This window comes from Notothenia rossii (assembly GCF_949606895.1).
Source record: "Notothenia rossii genome assembly, chromosome: 7".
In the NCBI taxonomy this organism is placed as follows: domain Eukaryota; kingdom Metazoa; phylum Chordata; class Actinopteri; order Perciformes; family Nototheniidae; genus Notothenia; species Notothenia rossii.
Genome location: NC_136905.1, coordinates 83,395,758 through 83,409,726, shown reverse-complemented (window position 1 = coordinate 83,409,726; position 13,969 = coordinate 83,395,758). Strand labels below are relative to the sequence as shown.

Genomic DNA, 13,969 nt, shown 5'->3' with positions numbered 1-13,969 from the left:
CTCAATAATGAAATATGTAAGATCCTGAAATAGGCCATTACTTGAAGTATACATGTTTTTTGAGGCCAACAAGATTTTAAATGCAGGATTTTTACTTCTTACAGAGTATTTTATAAATGTGTTTTTTCTACCTCTGGTTATTTACTCATGTGTCTGAGCGTCAAGCCCAAAGTACATTATATTAAGTAAAAAAACACAGGACCAAAAGTAAACCAACTGAGAGGCTGATTCTGTCTTTTTTAATGTTAGATTGTGGAAATATTAGGCAACAAAATATAAGTTTTGAGTTTTGTTGAAGTTTATGATGTTCATTTTCTACCATCAACCTCAAAGTACATTTCCTTTAGCTCACGTTTCATCCAATTCCACTTGTGCAATAAATCATTAAACACTGAGCAGCAAAAAACATGCAGGTACATTCACTTGAAATGGGTCAAACCATTGTAAGTGCAGCAGAATTATCTTAAAATGTTACTTTTAGTCAGCAGTGTTGCATTGGACGGCATCATATTGCACCAGTGTATTTAATGAAGTGGCCACTCAGTTTATGTTCACAATACAAGTTACCCCCCTCCTATACTGCACCCAATTTAGTACAGTCCAGCCCCCTCTCCTTTATTTGCAGTTGGACCGGCCCTCCTTCTGTTTGACAGTCTGACCTCCACAGCTGGGAGCGCATGCTACACACATTCAGGTAACAAGCTGATTATCAATAAATACTGAGTTTACTGTATCAGTACATCAATGTTACTGTGTATATGATCAATATGTGTACTCTGTAGTAGCTGTTGGTAAAGTTAAAGTACAAGAGAAGTGTTTTTAAGCTTGTTTAGCTGCACAAAAACAATTAAAACAACTACACGGTTTTACTTAATTTGTTGTATAAGTAGAGTACTGTCAGTGTGGGCTGAATACTTTAACAGACTAGTGTGTTGTTCTTTGAAAATATATTTCCTACTAGATTTGTTTGTATAAAGACGTAGAAGTACTCAGATCTTGTTCTTGAGTAAAAGTAGAAGTACTCAGATCTTGTACTTGAGTAAAAGTAGAAGTACTCAGATCTTGAGTAAAAGTAGAAGTACTCAGATCTTGATCTTGAGTAAAAGTAGAAGTACTCAGATCTTGTACTTGAGTAAAAGTAGAAGTACTCAGATCTTGTTCTTGAGTAAAAGTAGAAGTACTCAGATATTGTACTTGAGTAAAAGTAGAAGTACTCAGATCTTGTTCTTGAGTAAAAGTAGAAGTAATCAGATCTTGAGTAAAAATAGAAGTACTCAGATCTTGAGTAAAAGTAGAAGTACTCAGATCTTATACTTGAGTAAAAGTAGAAGTACTCAGATCTTGTACTTGAGTAAAAGTAGAAGTACTCAGATCTTGTTCTTGAGTAAAAGTAGAAGTACTCAGATCTTGTTCTTGAGTAAAAGTAGAAATACTCAGATCTTGAGTAAAAGTAGAAGTACTCAGATCTTATACTTGAGTAAAAGTAGAAGTACTCAGATCTTGTACTTGAGTAAAAGTAGAAGTACTCAGATCTTGTACCTGAGTAAAAGTAGAAGTACTCAGATCTTGTACTTGAGTAAAAGTAGAAGTACTCAGATCTTGTTCTTGAGTAAAAGTAGAAGTACTCAGATATTGTACTTGAGTAAAAGTAGAAGTACTCAGATCTTGTTCTTGAGTAAAAGTAGAAGTACTCAGATCTTGAGTAAAAATAGAAGTACTCAGATCTTGTTCTTGAGTAAAAGTAGAAGTACTCAGATCTTGAGTAAAAATAGAAGTACTCAGATCTTGAGTAAAAGTAGAAGTACTCAGATCTTGTACCTGAGTAAAAGTAGAAGTACTCAGATCTTGTACTTGAGTAAAAGTAGAAGTACTCAGATCTTGTTCTTGAGTAAAAGTAGAAGTACTCAGATCTTGTTCTTGAGTAAAAGTAGAAATACTCAGATCTTGAGTAAAAGTAGAAGTACTCAGATCTTATACTTGAGTAAAATTAGAAGTACTCAGATCTTGTACTTGAGTAAAAGTAGAAGTACTCAGATCTTGTACCTGAGTAAAAGTAGAAGTACTCAGATCTTGTACTTGAGTAAAAGTAGAAGTACTCAGATCTTGTTCTTGAGTAAAAGTAGAAGTACTCAGATATTGTACTTGAGTAAAAGTAGAAGTACTCAGATCTTGTTCTTGAGTAAAAGTAGAAGTACTCAGATCTTGTTCTTGAGTAAAAGTAGAAGTACTCAGATCTTGAGTAAAAATAGAAGTACTCAGATCTTGAGTAAAAGTAGAAGTACTCAGATCTTATACTTGAGTAAAAGTAGAAGTACTCAGATCTTGTACTTGAGTAAAAGTAGAAGTACTCAGATCTTGTACCTGAGTAAAAGTAGAAGTACTCAGATCTTGTACTTGAGTAAAAGTAGAAGTACTCAGATCTTGTACTTGAGTAAAAGTAGAAGTACCAGAGTGTAGGAATACTCTGTTACAGTAAAAGTCCTCCGTTCAAAATGTTCCTCAAGTAAAAGTAGAAAAGTATTCTCATCAAAACATAGTTAAAGCAGTCATTGTTCAGATTGGCCAACAAGGGGTGACACTCACTTTTTAAAAACGTACTTTTATCCTCTCTCCTGAATATTATTTATTATTTGTATATGAATGTATAACAGCCTTTAGACCACCTTACCTGAGATCAGTGGAGCTCGTTGCAGTCTAACACAAAGCTTTGCAGACTAAAATAAATAGATTGTAATAGATGTGACCATAACATTGTGCATACTGAGGCATCAAAGTGTATTGTGTCCAATTACTAAAGCCATTATTATTTTTTATTTTATTGCTTAAATTCAGGTAAAAGATACAAAAGATGGCTTTTGTCTTAGTCTCAGCTCCTTTGGTAATGAAACTCAACATCATCTTAACGAAGTAATGCAGATCCTTATGCCACAGTTTTTCTTTTATTAATCAGAACACAAACCGAGTTGAATTATGATGAGCGTTATTTATTTAATGTTGTTTCTTTCTACAGGATCCAGAATCAGCGTCTGATTGATTTAAAGTGACGGCGTCTTAATTTCAGGACAAAGTGAGACGCCTGGTCTGACCGGACATTTAAAAAAAAGGTATTTAACATCTGTTGTGCATTCTGTCACGTTTCACTGATGGAGCTCCTTCCCTCCTAACATGAACCATGAATATATTTTTAGTCGCTCATCATCAGGATGAAATTATTCTCCCTCTGAGAGGCAGCCACAGTTTGATTTCTCGTGATCAGATGTCTTTCTCCATCGTCTGCATCGCCGGCCTCTCAGTGTTCCCCCTGATTTGATTCAAGCACCATGCACTGGGTGAAATTGGGTGAAATTTCATCAAACTTTTTTCCTGAATAAAAAATGAAGCTGCTATATTTTCGCGGAGGCTCAGAGCGAGCCATGGATCCACGTGAGACAGAAATGTGACAAGCAGAAGCAGCGCTGATTTGATGCAACACGGCTGATGGGTTTATGGGAATTTCCGGCCAAAAAAAAGACACACGAAGCAGCAAGTTCTTACCCCAAATGTCACCTTTAAAGAGGTCTGCAGAAATGATAATGCCTTTATTTTAATTTGATTTTAATTTAGCAAAATAACTGAATGAATGTCCCACGTCCTGCAAACCAGCAGCTCAATGACTCAAAGGAAAGCAAGTATATTAAAGATGACAACCAACATGTTTTTGCTATGAATTATTATTCTTTAAATGCTAATAAAAATGAATGTAAATGAAAGAAATGCTTATACAATTCTAGGAAGGTTACCTGAAACTGGAATTTAACATAAATGATTGTGTAGTCTACAAATATGTATACATCTATAAAGTACAATTGTATCAGAGCTGATCAAGTAAAACATATTTTCTCCATAGCTAATTGTAGTTATATTTAAAAAAAGACTAAATCTGAATCAGAGCTGCTTGAGTACAAATTATTTAAAAGAAATGCTTATAAATATGAATACAATGCATGTTAAATTATATGCATTGAAAGCGGAGGAAATGTAGCATCTGAATAAATGTAATGTAAAAAATCAATCTGAATAAATGCATTTTAAACTCTTTAAAAGTTGCCTTGGAAGTGGATGGCATGTAGCATCAAAAATAAATAATATGTTAGAAATGATAATAATAGTATTAATACATGTTTTTTATATAACGATTTTCCTGGTGCTCAAAGTACTTTACAAGCAAGTAAAGAAGAAACATAACAACAAAAGTAAAAAGTGCCAAGTTGAGTGGAATAGAGGGGGGGTGTTAGAGGGGAATGGATCTGAGTCGGAGCTGCAGGAGTAGAAAGAGAGATGATTGATGAATAAAGCTTTAAACACGTAGCGCAGAGACTCTTCTGGAGCTCCTTCCTGGATCCAAACAGGCCCGTGGTGCGTTCAGGTGTTGGCCTTCCTTCTTCCAGAGTAGGTCAGATATCCCACAATCTTCACCATAAATTGAAATAAAAAGCGAAAATAATTATTTGAATCAGAGCTGCTGGAGTAAAAAAAAAGTGCAACAAATGCTTATAAATATTAATGCAATGCATGTTTATTTATGTATTTGTTTATTCCACACATGGCAGTTATTTTAAAGGTCCCATGTCATGGCCATTTCTGCTGATCATAATTCCATTGTTGATGTCTACTAAAATACATCTGCAATTTTCCGAACTCACATTGGTTTCTCATCCAGCATCTCTGTATAGTATGTGTATTCACTCTCTGTCCTACACGGCTTGTTCTCTCGCCCCCCCCCCCCGTCTGCGAGACAGCGAGACCCTGCGGAACTCAGCCTGGGCACACACACAACTCAAGCAGCCTGGCTGGGAGTTCGTGTGTGCCCAGGCTGAGTTCGGCAGTGTCTCGCTGTCTCGCCGACCCCACACCAGTGAGCCAGCTCACAGTGTCCCGCTCCTCGCAACGTCCCGCCGTGCGCGTGTGTGTGTGAGTGTGTGTGTGTGTGTGTGTGTGTGTGTGTGTGTGTGTGTGTGTGTGTGTGTGTGTGTGTGTGTGTGTGTGTGTGTGTGTGTGTGTGTGTGTGTGTGTGTGTGTGTGTGTGTGTGTGTGTGTGTGTGTGTGTGTGTGTGTGTGTGTGTGTGTGTGTGTGTGTGTGTGTCCGCGAGGAAGTCCGCAGATTGGTCCAAACGTAATGGCTCCGCGGACGTAACGGCACGTCAATATAACCGAAATACGTCACAGAACCCAGGAAGTAAACAATGGAAAATGAGAAATGTCCAACGAGGCGTTCTGGGGCAGCATAGACATAGATGTGTTAGAGTTTTACTCCCTACAGGGTGTACTTTGAGGGTTTGTGACTCTGCAGACCGTTTACATGCAGAACAACCTTCATAACACACAAGGGGACGGGTAAGAACCAGAAAAGCATGACATGGGACCTTTAAATTAAAACATGTACACTTATACTGTTTTTTAGATGTTAAATGTTAACAATATGTTATGTTGAATTAAATGCATTGAAAGCGGATGAAATCTAGCATCAAAAATAAATAATATGTAAAGAAAGGATCTGAGTCGGAGCTGCAGGAGTAGAAATAGAGATGATAAAGGGTCTAAACGTAGCAAAGTGACTCTCTGGAGCTCCGTCCTCTTGTTTCATGGAGTTGTTCCGGCTGTTTGGATCCAAACAGGCCCGTGGTGCGTTCAGGCGTTGGCCTTTCTTCTTCCAGAGTAGGTCAGATATCCCACAATCCTCCACCCCTCGCCTCTGATAGGCAGCCATTAGCTGATTGGAGGCCGTCGATGTGTAAAAATATTCTCGCAGGCCTTCACCTCCTCAGTAGGGGGGGAGGCATGTGATACTGGTGATGGAGGAGGAGGAGGAGGGGGGGTCCATCCATCCATCCATACAGCCGTTCAAATCAGCATTAATCAAGATGGCTCGCTTCATTCCTCCTCGTATGAAAATCAGACAAATGATTACTCACATTCAGGGCCTCGGACGGCAATCAGACCTCCGCTCGCTTCCTGGAGATCTTCGCCGCAGAATCACAGTGTTTCTCTTCTCTTAACTAATTGTTTAATATAAAGGACGATGATTGACATGTGGGAAATAAAAGAAAAAGTGTCTCCCTATACGCCCCCCGACAGCACAAACCTGAGGTATTTAGATCAGAGCGTTCTGAAAATACTCATCATTCAGTTTTGTTTTTTTTCATTCTTCTCTCAATCAAGCTCGGTTCCAGCTGAGATAATTTCATTTCCTCTGTGGGGTAAATACAGCAGACTGCCCGAACACCACAGAAGAAGATTTAATCAGACGGCTCGTTTCTCAGGAGTTAAAATGTTCACAACACCTGACGCTCATCTTTGATGTTTAGTTTATCATTTATCACTTACAGTTTGTTAAACAATGTTTACAAACTTCTAATTGGAAAGAGTAATAAACCGATGCAGCTCAGCGTGTTTCAGTTTTACCTGCACGAAAACACATAATGCTGATGTTCAGGTGGTGTCTCTACTTTAAAGAGTCCTCTCCTGCTGATGTTCAGGTGTATATCAGTATGTAGTGTCTCTACTTTAAAGAGTCCTCTCCTGCTGATGTTCAGGTGTATATCAGTATGTAGTGTCTCTACTTTAAAGAGTCCTCTCCTGCTGATGTTCAGGTGTATATCAGTATGTAGTGTCTCTACTTTAAAGAGTCCTCTCCTGTTGATGTTCAGGTGTATATCAGTATGTAGTGTCTCTACTTTAAAGAGTCCTCTCCTGCTGATGTTCAGGTGTATATCAGTATGTAGTGTCTCTACTTTAAAGAGTCCTCTCCTGCTGATGTTCAGGTGTATATCAGTATGTAGTGTCTCTACTTTAAAGAGTCCTCTCCTGCTGATGTTCAGGTGTATATCAGTATGTAGTGTCTCTACTTTAAAGAGTTCTCTCCTGCTGATGTTCAGGTGTATATCAGTATGTAGTGTCTCTACTTTAAAGAGTCCTCTCCTGCTGATATTCAGGTGTATATCAGTATGTAGTGTCTCTACTTTAAAGAGTCCTCTCCTGCTGATGTTCAGGTGAATATCAGTATGTAGTGTCTCTACTTTAAAGAGTCCTCTCCTGCTGATGTTCAGGTGAATATCAGTATGTAGTGTCTCTACTTTAAAGAGTCCTCTCCTGCTGATGTTCAGGTGTATATCAGTATGTAGCGTCTCTACTTTAAAGAGTCCTCTCCTGCTGATATTCAGGTGTATATCAGTATGTAGTGTCTCTACTTTAAAGAGTCCTCTCCTGCTGATGTTCAGGTGTATATCAGTATGTAGTGTCTCTACTTTAAAGAGTCCTCTCCTGCTGATGTTCAGGTGTATATCAGTATGTAGTGTCTCTACTTTAAAGAGTCCTCTCCTGCTGATATTCAGGTGTATATCAGTATGTAGTGTCTCTACTTTAAAGAGTCCTCTCCTGCTGATGTTCAGGTGTATATCAGTATGTAGTGTCTCTACTTTAAAGAGTCCTCTCCTGCTGATATTCAGGTGTATATCAGTATGTAGTGTCTCTACTTTAAAGAGTTCTCTCCTGCTGATGTTCAGGTGTATATCAGTATGTAGTGTCTCTACTTTAAAGAGTCCTCTCCTGCTGATGTTCAGGTGTATATCAGTATGTAGCGTCTCTACTTTAAAGAGTCCTCTCCTGCTGATGTTCAGGTGTATATCAGTATGTAGCGTCTCTACTTTAAAGAGTCCTCTCCTGCTGATGTTCAGGTGTATATCAGTATATAGTGTCTCTACTTTAAAGAGTCCTCTCCTGCTGATGTTCAGGTGTATATCAGTATGTAGTGTCTCTACTTTAAAGAGTCCTCTCCTGCTGATGTTCAGGTGTATATCAGTATGTAGTGTCTCTACTTTAAAGAGTCCTCTCCTGCTGATGTTCAGGTGTATATCAGTATGTAGTGTCTCTACTTTAAAGAGTCCTCTCCTGCTGATGTTCAGGTGTATATCAGTATGTAGTGTCTCTACTTGAAAGAGTCCTCTCCTGCTGATGTTCAGGTGTATATCAGTATGTAGTGTCTCTACTTTAAAGAGTCCTCTCCTGCTGATGTTCAGGTGTATATCAGTATGTAGTGCCTCTACTTTAAAGAGTCCTCTCCTGCTGATGTTCAGGTGTATATCAGTATGTAGTGTCTCTACTTTAAAGAGTCCTCTCCTGCTGATGTTCAGGTGTATATCAGTATGTAGTGTCTCTACTTTAAAGAGTCCTCTCCTGCTGATGTTCAGGTGTATATCAGTATGTAGTGTCTCTACTTTAAAGAGTCCTCTCCTGCTGATGTTCAGGTGTATATCAGTATGTAGTGTCTCTACTTTAAAGAGTCCTCTCCTGCTGATGTTCAGCTGTATATCAGTATGTAGTGTCTCTACTTTAAAGAGTCCTCTCCTGCTGATGTTCAGGTGTATATCAGTATGTAGTGTCTCTACTTTAAAGAGTCCTCTCCTGCTGATGTTCAGGTGTATATCAGTATGTAGTGTCTCTACTTTAAAGAGTCCTCTCCTGCTGATGTTCAGGTGTATATCAGTATGTAGTGTCTCTACTTTAAAGAGTCCTCTCCTGCTGATGTTCAGGTATCAGTATGTAGTGTCCCGCAAATTGAGACGATGTTCCGCACATTTAATTTTGATTGGCTAAAACGCTTTTCTAAAATCAGATGTATCCAATGGCTGTTGAGAAAGCAGGGAAGGCTATCATCACGGGGGTGTGTTTGCTGTCAATCAAACTGTAACACACGGCGGGTGCTGGTCAAGTGTTAACCAATGAGAGTAACTCACTCACACACAACCCCCCCCCCCCCCTCGCGGCCCCGCCAAACAACAACAACGAAAGTCAGCCAATAACGCAGGCGACGCAGCAGGTTATGGAAAATGGAGGAAACTGAAACTACAGCTAAGAAGAAAATAACATGCACATACAACAAAGACTGGGAAGACCCTTACCCGTGGGTGAAGCCAGAGCAGGGTCGACTCAGAGAGTTTCACATCGCGGTGAATCCGACGTCAAAAGACACCGAGAATGCGATTCTCACAAGAAACGTGTCGCTCAAAAAGAGACATCCCACTCTATGGAGACATTCCTACTCAAACCAAAACATGATGGCCACTCAGACAAGGTAACAGCAGCAGAAATAACAAGTGTTACCATAGTAACTGTGGTAACAAGCTAGCGCCGACCATTTTTCCAGACTCTCATAGAGTAAAGAAAATGTCCTGTGGTCGTACAAAAGCAGCGTCCATAATAACAGATGTGCTTGCCCCTGCCTCTGTGGAGAGTTGTTTGACAGAGTTAAAGACACCAGTGGTTCTAGGTGACAAAATAGCCCACCCACTGTGGGGGGGGGGGGGGGGGGCACCTGTTGTTGCTGTGATGGACAAAACTGAAAGCTATTTTATTTTATGTATTATTATGTTTTTGTTCCCTCCTGGCCAGTTTTGATTTGGACTTATGGTTTTATTTGATCTATTAATTTATGTTGTACCTACTTTTACAGGTAACACTAGTTGAATTAGGAAGATGCATTTCTAAACACTTGAAGTGAATAATGCCTGCTGCCTTGGTTAGCCTTAGTTTACTTTTCTTTATTAAGATACTGCATTTTGACTTCACTTTCTGTCATTGTTTATTGGATGCTCTTGAATAAACCAAATGAAACAGAATAGAAATAGAGAGGGTGTCCCACATTGTGTCCCACATTGTCCCACACAAACATACTCCTTGTCCCACACCTCTTTTCAACCTCTGTCTGAAACCAGAGCCCAGTCTGCTCTGATTGGTTAGCTGGCCAGCTCTGTTGTGATTGGTCAACCACTTAGAGATGTCCCGCCCCTTAGCCTATCACGTACAATGTGTTGGCGCGCTAGCCAATAGAAGCGCAAGTTTTTGTATAGTTATGTCACTATGTTCAAGAACTTTGGGATTTTAGCCTTGCAGACCATTTACATGCACTAAAAACTATTTAACACACTACAGGGAATATAAATCACAAAAAGCAGAATATGGCCTCTTTACATATGATTGCAGGCAAAGTTATGATTTCTCCTACTGAGCCTTTTTTTTAAAAGAACATGATTTTGTAGGTAAGGATGTACGTCTCCAGCTAACCAAACGGGTTTGAGTGTTGAGTTTGCTCAGGTGACCCGCCTGGTGTCAGGTTCACCCAAACACAACACCTCTGTTTAGAAACAAACAACGCTTCTCTGGTCACGGATGAATCCGGAGCAAAGACTCACTGTGGCCGTTCTTTTGATGTGGAGGCTCAAATACAAATATCATCCTGAAAATGAGCGTAATACGGCCCCTTTAATATAAGTTTAATAGATTTTTAGTATTGTTCTACAACATCAAATACGTCAGTAAATACCCCGCTGGTTAATTTAAAACAGTGGTTGCTAACAAGTGTCTAAATGAGATGACTGAACATCATCACGCCCAACATTAGCCGTGTTTAGTATGTTTATATATAAACTTATTTGCATCTACGCTTCAAAATCATAAAGTGGTTATGTGTGGAGATTATTCTGCTTTACAGAACCTATTAGTATCATAAACATGTGTTTGCCACTGATCTTATTTTCTGCAGTATTTCTGAACTCCAATGGAAACATGCGATTGGCTTTTTGTGGAGGACGCCCTTGAGACGCTAACTTTAGCCTACAAAGAACAATCACAGCATTTACTGGGGACTATTTTCAGTGGCGTATTAATCCACATTCGAGGCAGTGGCACAGCATATTGAGTCAAAACACACAAGTGTATATGCTAATGAAGCAACAAGCCACATGTGCACAGGGGAGGTTGGTGCAGTTATTCATTACCTGAACAGCAGATCTTGTTCCCACGCTCCAACCTGTTCCTCCGGGTCTCCGGCTGAACGCCTCTCTCCTCTCCCCAGGGATCAGCTGTGGTTGTGGGCCATGCAGCGGCTCTGTAATCCCTGCAGGACCTGGAGGTCTGAGAAACTGATCGAGGGGCTTCTCCCAGACCGACCGGGTCAACATTAAATTAACTGATCTCATCATTAGAGGCTCGGGCAGTTGGGTGCAGAGCTGCAGGGACGCTCTGTCTTTTCTCCATCAGCTGCATGGTGGACTTATCTCAGGGGTGTCCAAACTACGGTCCAGGGGCCAAATGCGGCCCGCGGTCCATTTTGAATCGACCCTCAGCTAATTCAAAAAGTATATTGGAATATGGCGCACAAATGAGGCACAGATAAATATATTAAGTCATATAGGCCCAACTTTACTTTGTAACAACATATCTGACTTTTAGAGCTGCAAAGATGCATCTTAAGTAAATGTTATGAACCAAATGAACCAAAAACTATCTTCTGAAGCACCCTGAGAAGATACAAAGAGGGGCGGGGGCCCACAGGGAACCCTTAAAGCCCTCATAAAGCCCTCATAGTAGTGGGAATGTTTGGCATTAGCAGGCTGAGCCCAGGTGACGGCAGATTGAGTTTCAGGATAATTGAAGGATCGTTGAATTGAAATGTGTGAGCGTGGATCAACAGACAGCCCAGAGTGTTCCCTCACACAGACTCCAGGTCAGTTAGTCAGCGTCTCCTCGGGGGTTTGTTGTCCCACACGTTACTGCAACTGAACATTTGAACAACATCAGTTTCTGTTAACAAGGAGATCATGTGACCGTAAAACAAACAGCTTTCCTCTGTGTGTTTACTTCTCCTGCAATTACTTTATTTCCACTGTTTTCTGTCTTTTCTATATATGTATGTTACATTGTTGGAGACTTAAGGTTTGCATTGCCAAAACTACACTCTAGCTATTTTACATTTGATGATAAAGCTTTTTAATTTAATCCTTTTTAAGAGTAGGTTCATTCTACGAAGTCCCTGAAGGGTCAAAAGTGGACAATATTTTCAGGTCCATCTTAAAGGACAGAGAACACGACACCAGATGTGAGTGCTCAGTATATCTAAAATCGTTTTAAATGTTGCCAGTTTTGAATGATTTGTAATAGTTTTTTTTACTTCGCATATTGACTGGCTAATGTGCCATTTTATTTGTGTTTTACAGCTGTATTTGTCTGCCTGTCATGTCTGTGTTTTATCTGTTGTAACTTCGTACATGCTGCCCCTCTTGGCCAGGTCACTCTTGGAAAAGAGATTTTAACCTCAATGAGTCTTTTACCTGGTTAAATAAAGGATATATATATATATCAGGGTTTCCGTTAGCCGGTAATTACCGTTTTTTAGCTGATAAAATGTAATAAAAACCGGTAAATTCAAAACCTGCCGGTCAAAATGTCCGATGCTCCGATCGATTGGCCACCGATCATTATCGGCCGATAATATCACTCTTAATAGTTTGATCGGCGCTCTCTATAAAGGCCGATCAGGAGAGCTGGATCTGATCGATATGGACATAAACACGAGTGAAGTGTAACTGGACGAGAGAGAGAGATCAGATCAGCTGCTGCATAATCACCTGAAGCCCCGCCCACTGTTTAGCGCACTGCATGAGAAACTGACGGGCTGTCAGGAGAGAGAGGGAGGGAGAGGGGAAAAGAGAGGATCCGTTTCTCCCGTGTTATTATCCAAAGTTAATTTAAACGTTTGAATAATTTACTTCATCTACTACAAGTAGTTTCTTTGAATGTAATAATTATGTTGTTTGTTGTTTGTAATCATTTATTGAAAAATGAATCTGAATTTTTCGATCTGTTACGATTATAAACTGAAGCAATATAAAAATGACTCCCATGAACTGAGTTTTAAACATCAGCATATCCAGTCCTAGTCCGGTAATTACCTGCTAACGGAAACTCTGCTACACAATTCTTATTATTATTATTGAAACATGACCGGTAAGTTTCAAACTTGTCTAGTAAAATAAATTCAGTTCGGACATTTGACCGGCGAGAAAAAATCCTAGCGGAAACCCTGATATATATATATTACAACTCACTGCAATGCATTGTGAAAAGTAAAAATGCATTAAGATTTTACTTTTTTAAGTAATCAAAGTATGGAAGAGGATTAGCTCCACATGACAATTATTGGGATTTTTGATTTCACCAAAAGTGTTTTTCCTGATTTCTGGAAAAAGTCAAAATTCTGACTTTTTTTCTAATAACAAATTATTTGTTTCTGATCCTGATTTAAAGCATCTTTTTTAACCATGAACATAAAAACATCTGCATCAGTCTCTCAAATTAAATAACACTAAATATATTTTCGGTTTTCGGACTTTAAACCAGATAAAACGAGACTATTTAAAACCAACTTGAACTATGGGAACTTTTATTTTCACCTGTTGGAGCCGAATCGTCTCGGATGTATAACTTTAACGATCGCAGGACGAAACTCGATTAAAGACGGCGACAACCGTTCAGGGTCGAGGGACAAACAGACAAAAAGTCAACCGTAAACAATCCCACGACCCGATTCGGACCCCTGAGCCATCCTTTAAGAAACTGTGGCCCTCGGGGGACAGTGCAGCGGAGTGAGGGGCGCACAGTGATACCTGTTAGCCCCGCCCCTTTCTTCCTGATTGACAGATGGCTGCTCCATTAGATGAGAATGATAAGTGGCTCTCCATCAGCAGAAAAGGACTTCCTCTTGACCCCTGACTCTTGTGTGTGTGTGTGTGTGTGTGTGTGTGTGTGTGTGTGTGTGTGTGTGTGTGTGTGTGTGTGTGTGTGTGTGTGTGTGTGTGTGTGTGTGTGTGTGTGTGTGTGTGTGTGTGTGTGTGTGTGTGTGTGTGGTGATGTGGAGAGCAGCTTTTGTTCCTCTGAAGGAGAAGAGAGACAGATAACGACAAGGAGAGGAAGAGTTTAAAATTCAACTTTAAACTTTTAGTTTTCATCAAAAATCTTTTCAGTTCAACTCAACGTCACGTCACTATCCAAGTACACTGAGTAACATGAACTGGAGCACTTTAGTTATTTACAGTTTTAAGGTAATTATACTTTAATTGATTTGTTGTTCTTGTATTTCACACAATGAGAAGGCTTA

At 39.7% G+C, this 13,969-nt stretch overlaps 1 long non-coding RNA gene across 1 annotated transcript in view; it reads left to right on the top strand.

Moving 5' to 3' along the window:
- The first annotated feature begins 3,013 nt into the window (after positions 1–3,013).
- Positions 3,014–13,969, top strand: part of LOC307045652 — a 68,869-nt gene continuing 57,913 nt past the window's right edge. The window contains exon 1 of the long non-coding RNA XR_013809966.1: positions 3,014–3,104. This is a non-coding gene — a long non-coding RNA (uncharacterized lncRNA). The remainder of the gene's footprint in view (positions 3,105–13,969) is intronic.